This window comes from Oncorhynchus gorbuscha, linkage group LG26 (genome assembly GCF_021184085.1).
Source record: "Oncorhynchus gorbuscha isolate QuinsamMale2020 ecotype Even-year linkage group LG26, OgorEven_v1.0, whole genome shotgun sequence".
Lineage (NCBI taxonomy): Eukaryota > Metazoa > Chordata > Actinopteri > Salmoniformes > Salmonidae > Oncorhynchus > Oncorhynchus gorbuscha.
The window spans coordinates 43,653,841-43,662,104 of record NC_060198.1 but is presented as its reverse complement, the minus strand read 5'-3'; positions in this window follow the sequence as shown (position 1 = coordinate 43,662,104).

Below are 8,264 nucleotides of genomic sequence, written 5' to 3'. Positions count from 1 at the left end.
ATTTCTTCAAATCAAAGTTTATTTGTTACTTGCGCTGAATACAACCTTACAGTGAAATGCTTACTTGCAGACTCTAACCAATAGTGCAAAAAAGGTATTAGGTGAACAGTAGGTAGGTAAAGAAATAAAACAACAGTAAAAAGACAGGCTATATACAGTAGCGAGGTTACATACAGACATCGGTTAGTCAGTCTGATTGAGGTAGTATGTACATGTAGATATGGTTAAAGTGACTATGCATATATGATGAACAGAGAGTAGCAGTAGCGTAAAAGAGGGGTTTGGCGGGTGGTAGGTGGCACACAATGCAAATAGTCTGGGTAGCCATTTGATGACCTGTTCAGGAGTCTTATGGCTTGGGGGTACAAACTGTTGAGAAGCCTTTTTGTCCTAGTCTTGGCACCCCGGTACCACTTGCCATGCGGTAGTAGAGAGAACAGTCTATGACTGGGGTGGCTGGGGTCTTTGACCATTTTTAGGGCCTTCCTCTGACACCGCCTGGTTTAGAGGTCCTGGATGGCAGGCAGCTTAGCCCCAGTTATGTACTGGGCCATACGCACTACCCTCTGTAGTGCCTTGCAGTCGGAGGCCGAGCAGTTGCCGTACCAGGCAGTTATGCAACCAGCAACAGGATGCTCTCGATGTTGCAGCTGTAGAACCTTTTGAGGATCTGAGGACCCATGCCAAATCTTTTTAGTTTCCTGAGGGGGAATAGGCTTTGTCGTGCCCTCTTCATGACTGTCTTGGTGTGTTAGGACCATTCTAGTTTTTTGTTGATGTGGACACCAAGGAACTTGAAGCTCTCCACCTGTCCACTACAGCCCGTCAATGAGAATGTGGGCATGCTCGGTCCTCCTTTTCCCGTAGTCCGAAATAATCTCCTTAGTCTTGGTTACGTTGACGGATAGGTTGTTATTCTGGCACCACCCGGCCAGGTCTCTGACCTCCTCCCTATAGGCTGTCTCGTCGTTGTGCCCACTGTTGTGTCGTCTACAAACATAATAATGGTGTTGGAGTCGAGCCTGGCCATGCAGTCATGGGTAAACAGGGAGTACAGGAGGGGACTGAGCACACACCCCCTGGGGAGCTCCAGTGTTGAGGATTAGCGTGGCAGATGTGTTGCTACCTACCCTCACCACCTGAGGGCGGCCCGTCAGGAAGTACAGGATCCAGTTGCAGAGGGAGGTGTTTAGTCCCAGGATCCTTAACTTAGTAATGAGCTTTGAGGGTACTATAGTGTTGAACGCCGAGCTGGAGTCAATGAATAGCATTCTCACATAAGTGTTCCTTTTGTCCAGGTGGGAAAGGGCAGTGTGGAGTGCAATAGAGATTGCATCATCTTTGGATCTGTTTGGACGATATGCAAATTGGAGTGGGTCTAGGGTTTCTGGGATAACGGTGTTGATGTGAGCCATTACCAACCTTTCAAAGCACTTCATATCAATGGACATGAGTGCTACAGGTCTGTAGTCATTTAGGCAGGTTGCCTTTGTGTTCTTGGGCACAGGGACTATGGTGGTCTGCTTGAAACATGTGGGTATTACAGACTTAATCAGGGACATGTTAAAAATGTCAGTGAAGACACCTGCCAGTTGGTCAGCATATGCCCGGAGCACACGTCCTGGTAATCTGTCTGGCCCCGCAGCCTTGTGAATATTGACCTGTTTAAAGGTCTTACTCACGTCAGCTACGGAGAGCGTGATCACAGTCACCTGGAACAGCTGATGCTCTCATGCATGCCTCAATGTTGCTTGCCTCAAAGCTGAGTTTAAAATTGTGTTAACCCCTCTAACCCCCCCTTCGGAGGTCAAATATCTTTGTTTTTTTTACAGATTTTTGGCTACATATACATACATGTTACATACACATTTTACATACATTGTACTTTTATATAAAGCAATCACATAACAATAATACATTACCAAACATAAGCTCTTTAATCCCAACCCTCACCATAGACCACCCCTCAGCCTCGCTTAGCCCAACCCACCTATCACCATAGACCACCCCTCAGCCTCGCTTAGCCCAACCCACCTATCACCATAGACCACCCCTCAGCCTCGCTCAGCCCAACCCACCTATCACCATAGACCACCACTCAGCCTCGCTCAGCCCAACCCACCTATCACCATAGACCACCCCTCAGCCTCGCTCAGCCCAACCCACCTATCACCATAGACCACCCCTCAGCCTCGCTCAGCCCAACCCACCTATCACCATAGACCACCCCTCAGCCTCGCTCAGCCCAACCCACCTATCACCATAGACCACCCCTCAGCCTCGCTCAGCCCAACCCACCTATCACCATAGACCACCCCTCAGCCTCGCTCAGCCCAACCCACCTATCACCATAGACCACCCCTCAGCCTCGCTCAGCCCATCCCACCTATCACCATAGACCACCCCTCAGCCTCGCTCAGCCCATCCCACCTATCACCATAGACCACCCCTCAGCCTCGCTCAGCCCAACCCACCTATCACCATAGACCACCCCTCAGCCTCGCTCAGCCCAACCCACCTATCACCATAGACCACCCCTCAGCCTCGCTCAGCCCAACCCACCTATCACCATAGACCACCCCTCAGCCTCGCTCAGCCCAACCCACCTATCACCATAGACCACCCCTCAGCCTCGCTCAGCCCAACCCACCTATCACCGTAGACCACCCCTCAGCCTCGCTCAGCCCAACCCACCTATCACCATAGACCACCCCTCAGCCTCGCTCAGCCCAACCCACCTATCACCATAGACCACCCCTCAGCCTCGCTCAGCCCAACCCACCTATCACCATAGACCACCCCTCAGCCTCGCTCAGCCCAACCCACCTATCACCATAGACCACCCCTCAGCCTCGCTCAGCCCATCCCACCTATCACCATAGACCACCCCTCAGCCTCGCTCAGCCCAACCCACCTATCACCATAGACCACCCTCATTTGGTTTCCATGTGCCATATTTTTTTCAATTGTGCTGTGGTGTTTTACAAAATGTTTGAACCATTCTAATCATATTGTATCCGCAGGTTGTGAGCTTAAGATGAAAACCTTTCTTATGAGTATTATTATATTATTTATTGACTATGGCTTTCCAAATCGCCCAACGTTGCTATTTGTAAGGTTAATTTTAATTGCATGTTGTGATTTTTTTTAACCATTCCTGAACCTGTGACCAGAAACAAGCTACATCGTGGCAATACCAGAATAAATTAACTATTGATTCTGTCTCTTCGCAGCAAAATCTACAGAGCTGAGATTGTTGTATGCCCCATATATAGTGGGGGGAAAAGTATTTAGTCAGCCACCAATTGTGCAAGTTCTCCCACTTAAAAAGATGAGAGAGTCCTGTCATTTTCATCATAGATTCACTTCAACTATGACAGACAAAATGAGGAAGAAAATCCAGAAAATCACATTGTAGGATTTTTAATGAATTTATTAGCAAATTATGGTGGAAAATAAGTATTTGGTCACCTACAAACAAGCAACATTTCTGGATCTCACAGACCAGTAACTTCTTTAAGAGGCTCCTCTGTCCTCCACTCGTTACCTGTATTAATGGCACCTGTTTGAACTTGTTATCAGTATAAAAGACACCTGTCCACAACCTCAAACAGTCACACTCCAATCTCCACTATGGCCAAGACCAAAGAGCTGTCAAAGGACACCAGAAACAAAATTGTAGACCTGCACCAGGCTGGGAAGACTGAATCTGCAATAGGTAAGCAGCTTGGTTTGAAGAAATTAACTGTGGGAGCAATTATTAGGTAATGGAAGACATACAAGACCACTGATAATCTCCCTCGATCTGGGGCTCCACGCAAAATCTCACCCCGTGGGGTCAAAATGATCACAAGAACGGTGAGCAAAAATCCCAGAACCACACGGGGGGACCTAGTGAATGACCTGCAGAGAGCTGGGACCAAAGTAACAAAGCCTACCATCAGTAACACACTACGCCGCCAGGGACTCAAATCCTGCAGTGCCATGTCCCCCTGCTTAAGCCAGTACTTGTCCAGGCCCGTCTGAAGTTTGCTAGAGAGCATTTGGATGATCCAGAAGAAGATTGGGAGAATGTCATATGGTCAGATGAAACCAAAATATAACTTTTTGGTAAAAACTCAACTCGTCGTGTTTGGAGGACAAAGAATGCTGAGTTGCATCCAAAGAACACCATACCTACTGTGAATCTTGGGGTGGAAACATCATGCTTTGGGGCTGTTTTTCTGCAAAGGGACCAGGACGACTGATCCATGTAAAGGAAAGAATGGGGCCATGTATCATGAGATTCTGAGTGAAAACCTCAATCCATCAGAAAGGGCATTGACGATGAAACGTGGCTGGGTCTTTCAGCATGACAATGATCCCAAACACACCGCCCGGGCAACGAAGGAGTGGCTTCGTAAGAAGCATTTCAAGGTCCTGGAGTGGCCTAGCCAGTCTCCAGATCTCAACCCCATAGAAAATCATTGGAGCGAGTTGAATGTCCGTGTTGCCCAGCAACAGCCCAAAACATCATTGCTCTAGAGGAGATCTGCATGGAAGAATGGGCCAAAATCCCAGCAACAGTGTGTGAAAACCTTGTGAAGACTTACAGAAAACGTCTGACCTCTGTCATTGCCAACAAAGGGTATATAACAAAATATTGAGATAAACTTTTGTTATTGACCAAATACTTATTTTCCACCATAATTTGCAAATAAATTCATAAAAAATCCTACAATGTGATTAAAAAATATATAAAAAATTCTCATTTTGTCTGTCATAGTTGAAGTGTACCTATGATGAAAATTACAGGCCTCTCTCATCTTTTTAAGTGGGAGAACTTGCACAATTGGTGGCTGACTAAATACTTTTTTGCCCCACTGTATATAGCAATCTATTGGTGGCAATAATTTTATAGAATAATTTAAATTGAAAAACTAAGTGTTGAATCAAGTGTAGTTTTTTGTACCCGTTCATAAACCATATGCCATGGAATTGGTACAAAAGTTCCTCCTATTTATGTTGCACCCTGTATGGCGCAACTGTCAACATTTGTCCTCAGATGAAACTGGTATATTATTCTATTTATGCCAGTTCCTTTCAGCCAATTTGTATCTTTAATATATGGCAGGCAAACAAGTTCCCTACCTTCTCCGTTTTTCGCTTGCCTCCTCCAGTTTTGTGGTAGTGCTGCAATCAATTGGTTGTACATTTGGATTAAGCAGATATGCAGTTATCGAAAATATATGGGAATGTGACAACTCCTCCGTTTCTATTTATAACAGGAACAAATATAATACCATATTTAAACATTTTCTTCCATAAAGAATGTTTTTTTAATCAGTATATTTGAATTTAATCATAAATTTGTTGTAATATTTGTTTTATCTTTTCTGGAGGATAAAACTGAAATTGTATGGCTTGTGTAACGGTATTCGTCGTCGGAAGACGAGGAATCATCAGACCAAAGCGGCAGCGTGTTCAGGATTACTTTATTACTTTATTAAAACTCAACACTAACAACAAAATAACAAAAGGAATCACCGAAACAGTCCTGAAAGGTGCAAAACACTAAACAGAAATTAACTACCCACAAAAACCCTGTGGGAAAAAGCTACCTAAGTATGGTTCCCAATCAGAGACAACGATAGACAACTGTCCCTGATTGAGAAACATACCCGGCCAAAACAAAGAAATACAAAAACATAGAAAAAGGAACATAGAATACCCACCCAAATCACACCCTGACCAAACCAAAATAGAGATGTAAAAAGCTCTAAGGTCAGGGCGTGACAGCTTGTTTAAGAAAGGGCGATACTTTAAACACAATTTCATTTTCAATTAGTCGGAAATGAGAAGTTGTAATCTGTATAAAGGCAAAAAGGACATTTTAACAAAGGATGAGCCTTTCTTAATAATCTACTTGAAAACCATTTTGGGTTTGTCATATTAATTTTAATTCATAACATATCATACAAATTGTAATTTGTAACATATCATACAAAATGGATGATGGACATTCACAAATGAATATATACCATACCTGTCACGTTGGCATAATTATGATTCGGGAGACAGACACAGGAACGCGTAATAAGGTTTTTTATTAAGCCCCAAATTATGGCGTGCCGTGTAAAGGCACGGGGACAAAGACCAAACAAACACGCAACATAAACACAGAGTTGAAACCCAAACAAAAGAGAGAGGAGTACCTCTAATAAATAACACACGCGCACAATAATTAACACACTGGACAAGACCTGTCATCATCTGCACAATCCACAATGGCATGAAGGCCAAAACACACAGCACAGGTACTCACACGTACCAATGGACATTATAACAATAATCAACAGCCCAATGGGAACCAAAGGGCACACATATACAAGTACTAATCAGTGGGAATAGGGGACAGGTGTGCGTAATGAAAGTTCCGGAGGGATCCGTGACAATACCAAACATAACATATCATACTAATTTCAGTGGCCCGGATTTTCATTTACTATGTTACGCCTACCCCTCAGTCCAAGTGGCAGGTCTATAGGATTAGGACAGGACCAGACGTACAGGATATTCCGCCTCATATTCTATACATGTATCGGGAGAGGACGACCATGATGTCATAGACTAAAGCGATGTTCTTCTGCTGCTCTTTTGGTTTGCCAGATTGTTATCTTATACAGATTTAGTGAACTCTCAAGTGTTTGTTGCAATGTAAGAGGTCCACAAAGAAGGAACAGCAATATCATGTCCGGTCCCGCATGGCCCAAGGTTGAGAGATACTGGAACAAGGAAAAGCTCTTATCCAGTTCCACTCACCAGTACAGGAATAGTCTCCGGAGAATGTTGGCATTGTTGTCCCATGTCTTTTTCACATAATTCTATAGCTGATTGCAATTTGCATGCCTAGCTTCTGCATGAAGAGAGAGGAAGAGAGGGAGGGGGGTGTCTGGCCACCATGTTGACCTCAATGACCACAGCAGCACCAGCCCCATACACACTAACTAATCAATATGTAACTAAGGAGAGCGGATGAAGGAGAGCGGATGGAGAGAGGGGTAGAGAGCAAGAAGAGTAGAGGAATAATGATATTGGAGGAGAGGTTTATCAATAACGCGGGGGAATTGTTCTGTTTTTAGGTTTATCCCACAACAGCAAGCTTATTTATTATTTGTGTTCGGCTTTGGTTAGTTTTATTTCATGCAAATTACATTCATAAAATGTGAACCAATGCATCCATCCAAACTCTATGGAAGATACAAACCACAAGTAATAGTATTTTTGTTTCACTTGCCATTTTATGGCACATTTGGTTAAATTTAGATTTGTTTTAGTTTCTTTATCAAAGTAGTACGACTACAAAAGGAAACATCATAGCTCCAAATATCTCCCAATAAATAATGACATGCCTGTGAGTCTAGGGTCTTTCAGTTACAAAAGACTTGGAATAGAGCAGCATTTACTGTCACGATCGTTGTAGTGAGGAGACCAAAGGGCAGCGTGGTGTGAATACATACTTTTAATGAATGATGAAAAAAACACGAAGTACACTAAACAAACAAACAAATTAACAAAACGAATGTGACCGCTATCAACACTGAGTGCAAACATGCAACATCACATAGACAATAACCCACCAACCATAATACAAAACTGGGAACCATATTTAGGTAGCCTATCAGAGACAATGACAAACACCTGCCACTGATTGAGAACCATATCAGGCCAAAACACATAGAAACAGACTAACTAGACATGCAACATAGAATGCCCACTCATATCACACCCTGACCAAACAAAACATAGAAACAAACAAAGCAAATAATGGTCAGAGTGTGAGTACTCCGGCCGCAAAACCTAAACCTATAGGGGAGGGTCTGGGTGGGCATCTGGCCACGGTGGCGGCTCTGGCACGGCACGTGGACCCCACCCCACCATAGTCATTTCCCTCTTCAAGGGCCTTTTTCGAGTGGCGACCCTCGCTTCCGACCTTGGGTCTAAGACCCTAATTAAAGACCCCACTAGACTGAGGGGCAGCTCCGGACTGAGGGGCAGCTCCGGACTGAGGGGCAGCTCTGGACTGAGGGGCAGCTCTGGCGGCTCCTGGCGGCTCTGGCGGCTCCTGGCTGACTGGCGGCTCAGGACAGACGGGAGACTCTGGCGGCTCAGGACAGACGGGAGACTCTGGCGGCTCAGGACAGACGGGAGACTCTGGCGGCTCAGGACAGACGGGAGCACCTGTAGGGATGAGACGGAAAGACAGCCTGGTGCGGGGGGCTGCC